This window comes from Peromyscus californicus, unplaced genomic scaffold (assembly GCF_007827085.1).
Source record: "Peromyscus californicus insignis strain IS unplaced genomic scaffold, ASM782708v3 Scaffold_13__1_contigs__length_99412109, whole genome shotgun sequence".
NCBI classification, from domain to species: domain Eukaryota; kingdom Metazoa; phylum Chordata; class Mammalia; order Rodentia; family Cricetidae; genus Peromyscus; species Peromyscus californicus.
Genome location: NW_026294424.1, coordinates 73,435,922 through 73,452,488, shown reverse-complemented (window position 1 = coordinate 73,452,488; position 16,567 = coordinate 73,435,922).

Here is a 16,567-nt window from a genome sequence, read left to right as displayed (position 1 = left end):
GCTCAAAAAAGCAGACAAAACGGCTATAGAAATCAAACAGCAGCAAAATGAGTCCATTAGAGTTGAAAAGAGAACAGTATTTGCTTTCCAGCTTCTGTGAGAATTTTCATAATAGCATTAAACCAAAAGAAGACAATAGACAAACACGGAACAACATAGACTTAGAACAGTCAAAATATCAAACACTCTCTTATGCTAAACAATATCTAATTGCCTCTAAGGCTGTGTTTTCAGCCATACAAGAGGGTCCATAAGCAGAGAACAAAATATATGATATGTTTCTTTGTAATAAAAGACAATGAAATGGAGCAAGTTTTAAATACATCTATTACCTTCCAATTTTATTTCTGATTCTCTACAGAGAATCCTCCTTGGGTATGATTTTCCACTTCAACATGAATAAAGCTCATTGAGAATTTCACCCCTGCCATGCATTTACCATTCTAGAATAACAGATTAACATTTTTATAGATTCAAATAGTTTATGTTTATTTATTTGTGTTTTTTGTGTGGGCACATATGTGCCAATGAGCATATGTGGTCAAGGGATGACTTGCACATGTCACTTTTTCTCCTCATACCATGTAAGTCCCAGAATCCAGTTCAGATCACCCATCAGGCTACATGGCAAGCAACTTTGCCTAGTAAAATATCGCTTCACCCACATTTGCATAAATTTTAAAGAATAGGTTTTGAAGCAGGTACCAGCAGCATTGACATCTAGAGAAACATTTTATAAATATACTATTTTAGCATGCAATGCATATTGTTGCTTTTACACTATCCTTAAACAAAGAAATGGCTTTGAAATACCTATCATCCGGAGCAATGCATCAGTTAGTTTAGAAAAGATAGTTAGCTTGTACAACAATCTAGTTGAATGCAGACTTTCACCAGATGATGACTAGTAAATGCTATTGCAGCTTAGGTGTGGTTTTCAAACGAAGGGTTCAGATGTCTGAAGCTTTGTGCTCATGGCAGTAACACGGTAATACAGTAACACAAATCCTGATAAAAATTCCTTAAGTGATATGGCCTGGTTTGAGGTTGGGTCACTGGAGCTCACTGGAGGACCCCGGAATTAATCAAAGCTAGAATCATGGAAAGAAATTTTGAGAATGGAAGAACACTGGCCTTACCTGCCTCTTTGTTACATTCTGTTTTAGAATATAGTCTCTCTGGAGCTCTTAGCTGTCTGTTCTATACTTTTACATGAGTAAAATTTTAAACATTGCTAATGTTTCACAGAAATTTAATGATGGTTCATTCCACTATTGAGAGAATTCTCTCCCTTGCACTTGCTGTGTTGTGATGCTGCCTGCCATGGTGTAATTCAGCCTCAAGACTTCACTGTAACTAGTACATGTGGGTGCCATGATCAGAGAACTCCCAAACTAAACCCAATATACATCTTGTCTTTACTCCCTTTGGTTTGTTTGTTTGACTATTTTTATAATTTTTTTTTGGGGGGCAGGCCATGATATAAAGACCAGAGTGATGATCAGCTGTCTGTACAACCCCAAATGGTTTCCATCTCAGAGTCCTCCCTCTTCCGTTTTTTTTGCAGTTCTGGAATAACAGTCGTGCAACAACTATATTTTTACCACACTCCCCCTCTTGTTTTTTTTTTTTTTTTGTGATGACAACAAAGAAGGAAGTGTTCAAATGTAGACAATAAAAAAGTTGAGTATGGTCTGATTCCACAAATTAACACGTAATAGTGATTATAACAAGCAAACTGAACTAAAGTATTAGGAATGTGACCCACAAATAGTGTAAAAACACTCCTTAAGAGCTGAAAAGATATAAAGTAAAGAATTTTGAGTTTTCTTCAAAAGAGCCAAACAATTTACTTGGAGAGATTTTCTGAACACTATGGAGGTCAAAGATATGATAAAACTCTAGAAACTATGTTTTGCTTCGTAGCAGCTGCTTAAAAAGTTGAATTTCAGCCTTAAGGGGCATCATTGTTTTTCTTCGTTATCTAGTGCTGAATCTGAAGTCCTGGTTGCTCATAAAATTTACCTCAGATCTCATGGTAGGCAGTTTGGGGAAGTAGTAGTGTTGATAACAGGTGACTTGGGTGATTAATTTTCATTTTATTGTGTTGTTGTTGGAAGAATAGCCAGGTTACTCATATCATTTGTAAATTTCTAAATATGTATTTACGTGTGCATTTTTCCATTTTAAATTCTCATTCAAAAAGTTATGTTAACCAATACCATCTGTGACGAGTGATTTCATGGGGTCTATTTTAGGAATGTTCATTCTTATAAAATATGAAGTGTTTTTTGAAAATATTTTAGCTGTGGTTTGAGTTTCATATGGATTTATTTATTTACTTTATTTTATTTTACAATACAATTCAGTTCTACATATCAACCACGGATTCTCTTGTTCTCCCCCCTCCCGCCCCCCTCACCTTCCCCCCAGCCCACCCCCAATTCCCATCTCCTCCAGGGCAAAACCTCTCCCGAGGATTGAGATCAACCTGGTAGACTCAGTCCAGGCAGGTTCAGTCACCTCCTCCCAGGCTGAGCCAAGTGTCCCTGCATAAGCTCCAGGTTTCAAACAGCCAACTCATGCACTGAGCACAGGACCTGGTCCCACTGCCTGGATGTCTCCCAAACAGATCAAGCCAATCAACTGTCTCACCTATTCAGAGGGATTTATTTTTTTAACTAGCTAATTTTTTTTTTGTTTATGTGTTCTATTGGATACTAAATCAAGAGTTCCCCTAAGTTCTTCTTAGGAGCTATAATATATGAAGTAGTATATTTATATAGTCATTTATATATAGCATCTTTATTGTTGCTTTACATATATTAGAAACTGGTTTTTCAGAGAAAGCAAATCACCATGCTTATTATGAATTAATTTCATGAAGAAATTCAGCAATTCATATGCTTATTAATTAAATATAAAGTTTTATTTTTTAACCAGAATTTATCCAAACATTTCTCCCAGGTTTAAAGTAATATTTGTTTGTTTGTTTATTTATTTATTTATTCTTTGTGTCTCTTTTTCCTCATGCATCTTGACTCCACTTATTTCTTCACTCCTTTTGTATCCACCCTTTGCCTCCTGGCCCCTATCCTTGCAACATCTTCCACCAAAATAAAATAAAATTTAAGAGAAAAAGAAAAAGAAAAAGAAAAATCTCATCGTGGAAGCTGTAGTGTGACACTGTGAGTCACACAGTATACCCTTTAGTCCATATATCTTTACTTGTGTCCATTGCAAAAAGTCATTGGTCTGGTTCAAAGCCTCTCATTCTGTTACACCATCAATGCTGGTCCCTCACTTGTGTCCATTGCAAAAAGTCATTGGTCTTGTTCAAAGCCTCTTGTTTCTGCTACACCATCAATGCTGGTTCCTCACTGGAACTCCTCTTGGATATCCTGTTGTTGTTGTTGTTGTTGTTGTTGGTGGTGGTGGTGGTGGTGGTGGTGGTGGTGGTGGTGTGTGTGTGTGTGTGTGTGTGTGTGTGTGTGTGTGTGTGTGTTTGTGTATGTGTATGTGGAGATTCCACAGCTTTGGACCTGCAGGACCTGCCCTTTCATGTGCTCCACTAGATCATAGGTGGGGTAGAAGTTGGGATGAATCACCTCATAGCCCTGATACTGTGCCTGGGTAGTTGTAGGGTTGGTTAGCCCGCCGGGTCTCATCTGCCCTCACCACCAGTGTGAGCTCTCCAGGCTTGCCCTGACTAGTTTACCCTATTCAGCAAGGAGCAAAGCACAGGAGTAGTTCTCCAACTTTCATGCCTTCAAGGTCAGCACACCCATACCTACACCAATAGGGCCAGCTCTACTAGGTTGCCCAGGTGAGGTGGGGTGTGCCACTCTCAGGAGTACTGGAGCTGGTAAGAAGCAGGGCGTGTCCTCTAGCTCTTATGACCTCAATGACAGCTCTCCCAACTGCTACAGGCAGGGATGGGGGATTGAAGAGGTAGGGAACATCTCTTCCTTGCCCATGCTACCCTATGTCAGATAAGGGGCAGGGCCAGATCTTCCATGCTCACATTCTCAGTGCTGGCTCACATGTGCTCATGTCAACAGGGTCAGCTCTACAACTCTACTGTGCTGCCCAGGTGAGGTGCAGGGCCTGCTTTTCCTTTGAAATATCCATTTTACCTGATTTAAAACCCATATACTGATTTCAATTCATCAAGACTTTTCATTTCCCAGTTTGAAAATTTCTCTTCTCCAGTTATCTCAATTGATTATAAACTTTCATAGTAAATCATAATTTTAGTTATGATTTAAAATATTATTTAATATTTTCTTATTTTATTTCCTTTATTTTTCACAATATTTTTCTTATTTAGAGATTTCACATAGTGAAACTGAACTTTCTTACTTCCAAGGCTTCCTATGTAAACCTACCACTTTTGGGACCCCCTCACAAAAAAGAAATAGTAGAAGAAGAAGGAGGAGGAGGAGGAGGAGAAAGAGGAAGAAGAGGAAGAAAAGAAGAAGAAGAAGAAGAAGAAGAACAACAACAACAACAACAACAACAACAACAACAACAACAACAAGAAAAAAGAAAAATAATTTCAATTTGTGTTGCACATACACTCACTCACTGGAGCATGGTCAAAATCCCAGTTAAACTCTTACAAAAAAAAGTCCTTCCCCATTTACACCTGTCCCAGAAAACATCAATTGTGGAGAGCTACACTTTAGTAGCCTTATCACAATTTTGGCTGTGAGCCTAGCCTTTAACGGCTGAGCCATCTCTCCAGCCCGCCTTATCACAATTTTTAAGAGCTCTCTTCCATGGCTTTCTGTCTAGGTTGTTACTATTTTCTGCAGGGTAGCAGGTGGGGGTAGGGGTTATCACAGAAGCCTCCTGTGTCCCTCTTTCTTAATGTGAGTCTGCAGTCATCCATGCCATGGCAAAAGTTTCCCTGCCCTTTCCAGTCGGCTGAATCATGGACTTACACATGGTTTCTGGAGACAGTGGCTACACAACCCACTGTTTATTTCACTTTTTATTGCTTATTCTACTCATGAATCTTAAAAATCTCCTTAAATTTCTGAGAATTGCCTCAAAATTCTACATTGTGGTAGTTTGAAAGAAAATGGCCCCCCAAAGAGTGGCACCATTAGGAGGTATGGCCTTGTTGGAGGAAGTGTGTCCCTGTGGGGGTGGGCTTTGAGGTCTCTTTTGCTCAAGCTTCCCTCAGTGTGCCTGTCAGTTGACTTCCTATTGCTTGCAAGATGTAGGACTCTCAGCTGCAGCACCATGTCTGTCAGAATGCCGCCAAACACACAGCCACCATGCCATCCCAATGTTTTCTTTATAAGAGTTGCTGTGGTCATGGTGCCTCTTCACAGCAATAGCAAACCCCAAATAAGACATATATTATATCTTAAATAAAATTTTGTATTATATTTGAATTTGCTATTTAAAATTGCTGTATGACTTCTAAATTTGTGTTAGTATTTATTTAAATCTTATTTAATTCCTAAAGTATTAATTTTTTGCTTATATAGATTTATTTTTCCCTTATGTGTTCCTTCAGTGTTAGTTACTAAAATTTTTCTATTCTGATTTTGACTGTATTGTTTATTTGTGTAGCTTTTTATAAAATCTTGGGAAAGTTAACATTTGAGTATTATATTTACTAAACATTAATGTCTTACATTGCTTTAGTTTACTCTTTTCTAGTTTGAATTCATCTTGTAAGCCCAAATAAATTCTTTAAGTCAAAATAACTCTAAAAATATCCTCATTGGTTGTGAAGCTTGTTTTGATTTAGATGCATAATTCTTCATGTTACTGAAAAATCTGTTCATATTTATTCACTTTATGTTTTCCTCATGAATGAAGTCTGATTTTTCTTAGATATTAGTTTTATTATCAGGTGATATAACTAAAGATAAAGTAATTATTGCAAGATTTTGGGGATTTTCCTATTCTACTTGGGAGGATAAACCTATTATGAATATCCGTACATTTTTTATCTAATTCAAGAAGTAACTGAAATGTGGCCCCCTTTTTTTTGTAGTACAACCAAGGGAAAGCAGGAGCCTGAATTGTTTGGAGCCTATTTAGTGTCTCAGGGTGAACATGATGAAGAGAAATAAGGTTGGAACTGAACTGAAAGCCCCCATCCTCACACTGGCTATCTTTCATAGTGCTGGAATGTGCTATGCAGCCTGCTAGGATGGAAAAGACATTCATGGTCATAAGCAGCTGTGAACTCTGGGAACTACAATACCAACATGCATGGAGAGATGTGTGCAATCGTGCAAGGACAGATAGGTGTAGCCATTCACGTTGTGACTGTTTTTGAGGCCCATTCCAAAGGACATAACCCATACCTCGTACTATAAACCTACTCAAAAGCTCGTGACAGGAGAGGCCCTTCGAGGGAAACTTAAGTCCTTTGTTGATGTAAATTGAATTAATGTTCAGAATCTTTTAAGTCCATATGTTTGAAAACATTGCCTTAATAATAAAAGTATCTATTTCCAGTGAATTCTGGTGAATGCAGAAACTCATGGTAGCACAAGGTACTAAGAATAAGTAAATGTTGACTATACAACTCTAAAAAAAATTTTAATGTCTTTCCCATGGTTCAGGGAATGCTATGGGTAAAGGGGCTAAAAGAATGTAAGTACCAAAAGACAGCTAGAACGTCTGTGAAATGACAGCTTCTTGGCAATGTACAACCATTGCAATAATTAACTCTCATTAGCTATGGTTGTTTAACCTGAGTCTGTACAGTAATGTGCTTATCAAGAGTGAGGGAATAGATGGAGGATGGCTTTAAGGCACCCTAGCCATCAACATTGACCTACTTCCTATTGATCCATTATAGAAAGGGGAAGTCACAGCCTCAAGTTTGTAGTAGCCACTGGTCATCTCACCAGGTTCCTTTGAATAATTTCAACGTTCCCATCCAGTGGTCATAAAGATGGCCCTAGTTAAACTAAATAGGTCATAAAAGAAAACAAAAGTCATGAACCTGTGAAAAGGCTGGTAATGAGTAGGTAGAACAGGTAGGTGTGGTAGAACATAAAGAAAGGGTGCAACCAGATGTATTATATAAATATATGAAATCATCAAAGAACCTATATTATAACAAGGTCTTTGTTTTCAATTGTAATAATACTATACTTTGCTCTTCTGATGTATATTTGTATGACAAATTATATTAATAAACTTCTTATGTGGATCCATTCCATTTTGGCTAAGATATATTAGGGTATTAGTTATTTAATGCTCAATTGAATTAGTTCATATTAAATTTAGGATAACTGAGTGAGGTTAATAAGTAAAACAAGTCTATTTATCTTGTGTTTTGGGAAATCACAGTCATCCTCATATAATGACATTTTTATGTGCTATGAAATATTATGACTACAATTAGAATAATTTATTTTTCTTATTATTTGGGTAAGCTGAACTGGTATGTTTATGCTGGAGAGTTCTTGCATCATTTATATGCATTTTATCATAACGGAATTGTTTAGCTTTTTCATTGGTTTTGGAATTAACAATGGAAATTTCAGCTTTTCCAAAATAATGCACATTTGTTGAATATTTCTAAATTCATCTTCACAGAGTTTTGTAATTTAGTAGTTCATAAATTACAGCTATTGCATATAACAGCATGAAAAAGCTTGTTAAAATTAACATTTTTATTTTTAGATAATATAAATGGACTCAGCATATATATATATAAAACTGTATATATAATCTATGTTTGTGTACAGCACACACACACACACATAAACATAGACATTCTACGATGACATTTCATTCCTGAGAATTATTGTTTACCTTATCCTCATGTGTTGGTTTGAATAAAAATGGCCCCTGCAGGCTCATCTATTTGAATGGTAAGTCATTATAGAGTGGCAATATTTGAGAATGAGGTGTGGCATTACTGGAGAAAGTGTGTCATTGGGGGTTGGCTTTGACATTTCAAAAGCCCATGCTAGGCCCAGCTCTCTCCCTTAGACCGCAGAACAAGATGTTCTCTTAGCTATTACAGTGGCGCTGTCATGATCCCCACCATGAAGATAGTGGACTAAACCCTTGACTGTGTGTGAAAACCCCTACTTAAATACTTTTTAAATAAGAGTTGCCTTAGTCATTTTGTCTCTTCATGGCAAAAGCACATTAACTAAGACACTTTATAAAGTAACTTTTTTATGTTGCTCAAGCATTATTTTTTCTGAGAGCACTGAGAACATAAATATATTGGAACATCAATGCCTGCCATCCTCCTTACTAAAAGTTAAATCTGTGATACTTTACCAATGTGTACTTTATTATAAGAAATAGTAAATAAAGATAAACACCTTCTAAGGATACTCATTTATATTTAAGAAATTACCAACAACAACAACAAAAAACTTTCAAGCATTTATTCTTATTTACTAGCTATCTTCATGATAAAGAATTCATAGATGATCTAAAACATTCATTTTAGGATAATAAACATTTTCTTCAGTTTTATTTATGTTCATGTCCCTCCTTTTTCTCTGTCTCTGTGTCCATCTCCCTCCCTCCCTCCCTCTGTTCTCTCTCTCTCTCTCTCTCTCTCTCTCTCTCTCTCTCTCTCTCTCTCTCTCTGTGTGTGTGTGTGTGTGTGTACACAAGTGTGTGTACCCAGAGAGGCTGGAGGACTTTAGATCCCATCAGCTAGAGCTGTAGGCAGCTTTGAGTTTCAAAAAAGGAAGAATGTCTGGAATATAGATCAGTTTTCTTACCCATGGAATGAAATGATGCCCTGAGATACAATCTTTGCTATAATATGATCCCATAACATTGTAATCAATGATATACATTGGGTTTTATCTTCAGAGTTATGAAAGTAGTGATTTAACACTAATTTGTCTCTAAACAAGCTAAATAGAAGTCCCATAGGATTTACTATAAATCACTAACTACCACTTGACATTGGAACCTTGTGCTAAAAGTTAAAACAAAAAATTTAAATATTTTCATGGTGTAAAATTTTGTATCTTCAAGAAATCATAATGCTTGAGTTAGCAGTATGGGGGGGCATCACTGGGATGTGACTAGGATATGAGGCTTTGGTCTTCATGAATGGGATAAGTATGTTTACCAAATAGACATAGAGCAGCTTATTGGCTCCATCTAGCATGTAAGACTCACAGAAACAGAATAATGAATCAGGAAATAGGCCCTCGCCAAACACTGACCATCATTGTTCATTAACCTTGAAGTACTCATTCTTTGCACAACTGTGAGAACTATACTTCTACTGTTTATAAGGGACTCATTCGGTGATAATTTGTTGCAGCCATACCTATGTCCAAAAGTAGCTTTCTAAAGGAATCTAATTAAGTGTGAAATTCATTCAGACCAGCAGCTTCAAGAGTAAAATGGGTAAGTAATGTTCTGGGATTTTTAGCAATTTTCATATAATTTTGAACCAACAATTTTGCTTTTTGGATCAACCAGAGAAGTGAGTTTAAAAGAAACTAACACACTCAATTCAAAACCACTTTTAAGATTTGTTATGTGATTAAAACCATATGTGAAATTACCCTCTTGGTGGTATATGGTCTAATTCTTTTTGCTTTTCAAAGTTACTAATGGATTATTTGACTTCTAGTTATAAAAGTACTATTGCTCTATCTAATTTTCTTTGTTTGATGTATTCTTTGTTTATATTCTTTCTTTCCTTTTCTAAGTCAGAGTGGCTTCAGGTGGGAGAGGATGTAAATCCAAAATCTAATCTGTTATATTATAGTAGAACTTAGAGTTTCTTCATTAGACTATTTAAATTTGAGTACAGGTATCCAAGAAACATGAAATAAGAATAATAAGTATTAATACAATATGATATTAATGCATATAATACAACAAGAGCTATGTATTGTATAAAAAATTTACATAGGTCATTTTATTTAAACCCAAGAGTATTTCTAAATGATAAATGTCTTTATCTGGAGGCAGCCATTCTTAATATTATTCCTCAGTTGAACAATCTGTAGAGATAATAGTAAGAGTATATACCTCATGTTTTGATAAAGATCAAATTATTGTCCACATTATTAAATTTTATGAACTATAGTAAAATATCTATACATTTATAAATATTTAATTTTTATTCTTGACTAATATTAACATTATTTTTTCATATAAAGGTATAAGATACTGTCTTGAATGAGTTCAAATCAGGAATTTTAGACATAGTTATATAAATGTGAACAGGTTATAACATTTATATTCTTAGTAAAACTCACAGATGTGTGCACTTTAAAAAGTATATGGACTAAGGCACATATAATTTTTTACTGTGGCGAAGATACATTTTGAAGTCTCTGTTTACTTAATTGTATTTGATCACTACACAATTAAAGTATAGAAAACTTGCATTGGAAAATAGAAATTTTCAGAGAACAAAACTGCATTAAGTAAAGAATGCACATTGCTAAGTTATTTAAAATAATAGAATAAGAGAAAAATACTTGTTTCAAAGTGTGTGTGTGTATATATATATATATATATATATATAATGTTATATACACTAATCAAAATAGTTTACATGAGTAGAAGTTATGGAATATTAGATATTAAAGATATTTTACATTCTTTTATGCTATAGAATATTTGTTTAATGGCGCCAAAATGTATTGGATTCTTTTATGCTGCATTTGCTTAACTCTGCAAAGTTGTGTTACTTGGCCTGTGTAAAACACCTGATTGCTCTAGTAAAGAGCTGATGAGCCCATAGCTAGGCAGGAGGGAGAAATAGTTGGGCCTGGCAGGCAGAGAGAACAAAGAGAGCAAGAGGGAGGGGTGAAAAGAGGAAAAGGAGAGGAGGATGCCCAGGTCCAGGCACCCAGCTTCAAACCAGCCACAGAGCAAGAAGGGAAGAAAGGAATATAGACTAGAGAAAGGTAAAAGCCTAGAGACAAAAGGTAGATGGGATAATTTAAGAAAAGCTGGGTAGAAATAAGCCAAGCTAAGGCCAGGCATTCATAAGTGTGAATAAGTTTCTGTGTATTTTGGAGCTGTGTGCTGGGCCCCCAAAAGAACAGAGTAAAAAAAAAATGACCAACAACAAAAAGTATTTCACGAAAACAGAGCAAGTATAGTGTGAATTAGAAAAGCACATATTTGATACATATTTGATAATAAGAACTTTTCATAAATATAATCGTTGTTTTAAAAAAAATTCTACTTTAAGATTGCCTCTAGAGGCTTATCAGATGGACCAATATAGAGAAAGGCAGTTGTAGCCAAACCTGATGATCTGACTTGGTTCCCTGGAATCCACATGGGTGAAGAAGAGAACCGATTTCCACATGTTATCCTTTTATATTGGCTTCATGGCATGTGGCATGACTGTTTCCACATTGCCCTACAAACATACACAGTAAAGCAAAGGTTTCGGTTCAGTGGCACCAGATGTTTTTTGGTCCCAGGTGAATATTCAGCCCCTGCTAGTAAGACACTACATTCTTCATTAAATGTATCCCATGCATGGCGAAGATTTCACTTAGGTCATTTTGTGATATGTTCCAATAAAATTGTGTAGTTTTTACGAGGAAGGGAGGAGCAGGATTGATGTAGATGAAGTGCTCATGTATGAAATTCTCAAAAAATACTGAACAAACATCAATCAGAAGAATCTGCGATTTCAATTTAATTGGGGTTGAAGAATCTGCTTCAATTAACAAGAGGACAGTACCACTGAAGTGAAACCTTTGCTTTACTAGGAATGAAGTGGCTAACATAAAGCCATCTTGCCTCAAACTCCATTCTATGTTCACTTAACATATTTCTGATACCTCTACCTCTCAGACCCCCAAAGTAACATCTGGCTTGGCAGCAGTACATGTGAGATGTCCATGACATTGACCATGGTCCAAATATATTAACAAAAAATAATGCGTATTCAAACTAGACACAAATCAATATAATGAAGAAGATATAAGTGAAAAATAATTGTCATGTTATGTCTGAGATAACTGTTATGTTCTTCCAAAAACAAATGTTTGCAAGGTTATTCTGACCTTCATCTGTCATTGATGCAAGTGTGGTATTGTCTTTAAAAAACACTGCACCTTTGACCTTCGGCACCAAGCAATTCTGAGCCATTAGCCCCATTCTTGTCAATATCTAAAATTAAAGGACTGTTATATTCTTAATAGGCCTAATCTGCGTGTTGTCCATAGATTTTTCACATGGATTATTTCAGGAAAATGTATGTAGGTTACTGGGTACTGAAATAGCAGCTGTGATTTAAAAAAAAAAAAAGGAAAAAAAAAAACACCAAAAAACAGCATCATTGAGGTAAAATCCTTTGGGATGTATTTCCCTAGGGTCAACACAAACCAGCTGTGGTCCAGGGAGGAAACCAAAGTTGCATCTCCAAGCTAAACAAAAAACTTGGCTCCAGGGTAGAAGTTTTGAAGGAATGAAGAATTCTAGGAGAGAAGTGGAGTATATCACAGTATGGTAGGATCAGAGTCTCTGAAGGGAGGCAGGAGACAGCATTTGTAAAGAGGTAGCCAAATTTTTAGTAGAGACCCAGGGTCTCTGAGAAAGTGGAATGACTGCCAAGGACTGTTACAAGTGAAGAATGCTTGTGTTAAGAGCCCATGAGAGCAGTTACATATTCTGTGGTTGGTATAATTGGAAAAGTGGAGCTGTCTAAAGTTTTGGGACCAAAAAATTATGATTGACTCTCAGACATCAGACATTACAATGAGCTACAAGAATTTGAACTACAGTGCTGGAATTTGATTTTGTTTATTTGTGTTTGGTTTAATATCCTTTTCCACATCTTTTGGAAAAAAAAGCTACATCATTTATTTTGGATTTTACAGGAATCCATATGTAATTAAAAGTTTAGAATTTTAAAGAAAACTTGAGTTATAAATCATTGGAATTTTTGATAGAACTGTGGGACTTTTAGAGTTGTATTGTAATTTTTCTTCAAAATTACCATTCTACTCTATAAAAATATTTATCTGTAATAAACTCATCAAAAGAATGTAAGAAGAAAAATTATTTAATAAAATTTTCTTTTCTGAATATAAATAACTTAGAAAATAATGAAAGATGATACCTATTTCTATTTCAGAAGCTGATATCTTCATGAGAAAAAGTATGTCAATAAATTAATATGGAATCAAAAGGAGAGAAAATGTTCATCGCATCAGCAGCCAATGAGAAAGGACAAACCCAAGAGGACATCTAACCAAAGGACACAATCCATGGTTCTATGAATTCAGAATTTACTTTTCATTTGTTCTTAATATGTAAAACAGAGTATTTTTAAATGAGATATTTAACATTGACGTTCATAGCAAAGTAGTTAGTGTAAATAAGGGCAAAAAACCATAATGAGTATTGCATTTGGAATACATAAATTTAGAAAACTATAAGATGTGCAGTTATATTAATGAAAGTGTAGTTGGCTTTTTGTACATATTGAAAGCTACAGTCACCAGAAGAAACTGTCTAGTTCAAAACAAATTTGAGTGTTTGTTTCACATAGTTAAAATGGCATAAATAGCATGTCAGTTCTTTTGTTGATGGCACTATTTTAAATTGAAAAAAAAGCAAACTTCCTATCAAAACATGAACACATTCTTGATATTGACCCAAACAAATTATTAAAAAAAACTTTATGTGAATAAGAATAAATATGTAGAAATTCCATATTTCCTCTTTTCTTTGTAATCTTTCTATATATTGTAATATAAAATTTTTCTATACACATGGATTCTAAATTTAGAATCTTAAACTGTAGAAATGAGAGTTTGAAGCAGAATGGAATAACCTTCTCAAGGTGAGTGTGCTTTAGTAGTCTTAATTAGGGTCTTATTAATAGTCATGTGTAACTCTGTGGTGGCTCTCAACTCAAAGCTTAAAGGGTGATGAGAAACTTAATTCTCCCTCTTCTTTGGGCAAATGAAATCATGTCATGCATCCAGAAATGCCTTGAGTAGATTGTCAATATGTTAAAAAAAACATGAATCACAAGAGTAGAACACAGGTGTAAGGACACGTCATTTACTCTAAATTGAATTTATTAGGAAACTTAGAAAATTTCAGGCTTAGAGTTGGGATAGGAGAAGGACATTATAAACTTGAGCCTTTAGATGACTCATTACTAGTTTACCATTCTTAATTTAGAGATATTGTTTTTAATATTAAGTATTTTGTTTTGAGATGGTATGCTCCCTGAAAACCCTCTTAATGCCCCTCCTTGATTTTCTTTCAAATTTGTGGCCTCTTTTATTCATTAGTTGTTGTAACATGCATTAATGAAAAATATATTTAAGAATACATACACACACACACACACACACACACACACACACACACACACACACACACATATTGTACCTTACTCAGTCTGAATAATATTAGCAGTATGTTTGTTAAGAGGATTGACCATTTGGTTTTGGTTAAACAATTTGTATGCATTACCATTCTTATGTAATAACTTTTTTTGTGTAAAAGAAATATTATTACCAATTGTTCGGTGTGTTTTTGTGTGTTTGGCTGGTTGTTTTTTGTTGTTATCATTTGGTTTGTTTTTAGTTTGTTTTCATTTTTGTTTATGAAACACAAGATAGGCTCATCTGGAAAGAAGAAATCTCAATTAAGAAAATGTCTCCTTAAGACTATCTTTTAAGCATGTCTGTGGAGAGTTTTCTTCTTGAAAATTCTTGATTGTTTTTTGATGTCAGAGGGCCCAGCTCACTCTAAAGAGGTGCCATCATTGTAATGGGAATCAAGACATGGTGTAAGTCAGTAAGAACCATCTCTCCATGGTCTCTGCTTCAGTCCCTGGTTCCAGATTCCTGCCTTGAGTACCTGATCTGACTTAACTCAGTGATGGGATTACACCCTTTAAGGTGAAACAGACCCTTCCTCCCAAAGCTACTTTTGGTCACAGTCTTCGTCACCACAATAGGCACTTATCTAGTATATGACAGCACCAGTAATTTTTATAGAAAATAGCAAGTACCCTTGAGTGCTAGGCTTCAAAAAGACATCTGAGAAAAAGGCTCCTTTCCCTCCCCTTGTCGTATTAGCATTCTGTCTTCCTATCCTATTTTACATGCTGCAGGAAAATATTATTATATTATTATAGCCATAATACAGTTTACTTAAATGCTTAAATTCAGCTTTTTTGATTAAAAAATGTATTTTGTCAGATACTTTAGTGAAATCATCTAAGACATAAATTCAGATTTCTTTGATTGTTTGATAAACTTCTGTCCCTGGGATGCTTTCTTATTTACATGATATAAAACAGATATATGTAATTTTCTGTTATACCTGTCCAAGGCTCTTACTGTTACATTGTCTGAGGATGAGCTGAGAGACAGGAATTGGCTTTGTCATACAAACTGCACCTGTCATGATGCAAATCCAATTGTAGAATTCTTGAGCTTAAAAATTTGCTTGACATCATGTGCCTTAAGTTTCACTATGGAGACCAATATTTTTTGGAGATTCTCCTCAAATTCTTATATCTGGCTCCTTAAATCTAAGTCAAGTTTTTCTTAAGGGAAACATCCGTCATGAGTGGATGCTTAATACAGGATACAGACATATAAATCCACTTAAAATTGAAACAAGAATTACATAATAAATGGTAGTGGAAGAGGTTACTAGAACTGGGGTATTAAGAGAGATTTTATATATCAATGCAATGATGAACAAAATTGAATATTTATTATAGTTCAAAATTTAGCATACTGGACAATGTATTCAGCTGTCTAATTGAAGCTGAATCCTTCTTCAGTCAAAAAGCACTCATGCCCGCTATTGTAAATCAAGCCAAAAATCCACGGCTGGAGATATCATCAAATCTTGAGAAGAAACCATTGTTAAAATTTTACTGAAGTAATATTTTTTCTATCCATCTTCTAAATGCTTATCTTTTATGCATAGGTAAAAGCAACCCTACTCTTCATCAAAAAGGCTTTTTTGTAGCATGCAGAGGCTACTAAAGAGATCTACAACTGTCTGAAATATAGATAATAAGTTCCCATCAGATGCCCGGACCAAGCGGGGCAACTGTAACAGAATCACTATACAACCTCTGGGAACTGTGGAGAAGAGGACAGAAAGACTGTACCAACACAATGATTGGGGCAAATTCTGCAAGCAGACAGTGTCTTCTAGACAAGAAAGATGTTGCACTCATACCCATGCAGCCTGTTCCAGAATAACAAAGAGCATGTAAATTAACATGCCGACATAGATGGAAGAAAACTCCACAGGTATCCACCCCTACATGAAGATACAGGATGTCAATCACTGTGAGAGAAGGAGAATGACCCTCTCAAGGACAAAGCCCTAATCCTAATTGGTCATCTCTAAACACATGCACATTCAAAGGATGCTAATTAGACTTAGTAAGTCATATATAACTTTGTAAGAAGAAATCATGAATTCAAGAGGGATTGGGGGCATAGGAGTGTGGCTAAGGGGAAGTTGGAAATGAAGCAAATGTTGCATATTTGTGTACATGTGACCAATTGATTTTTATATTAAAACAATACTAAACACATTGTAAACTATCAATTTTTTCATAGTA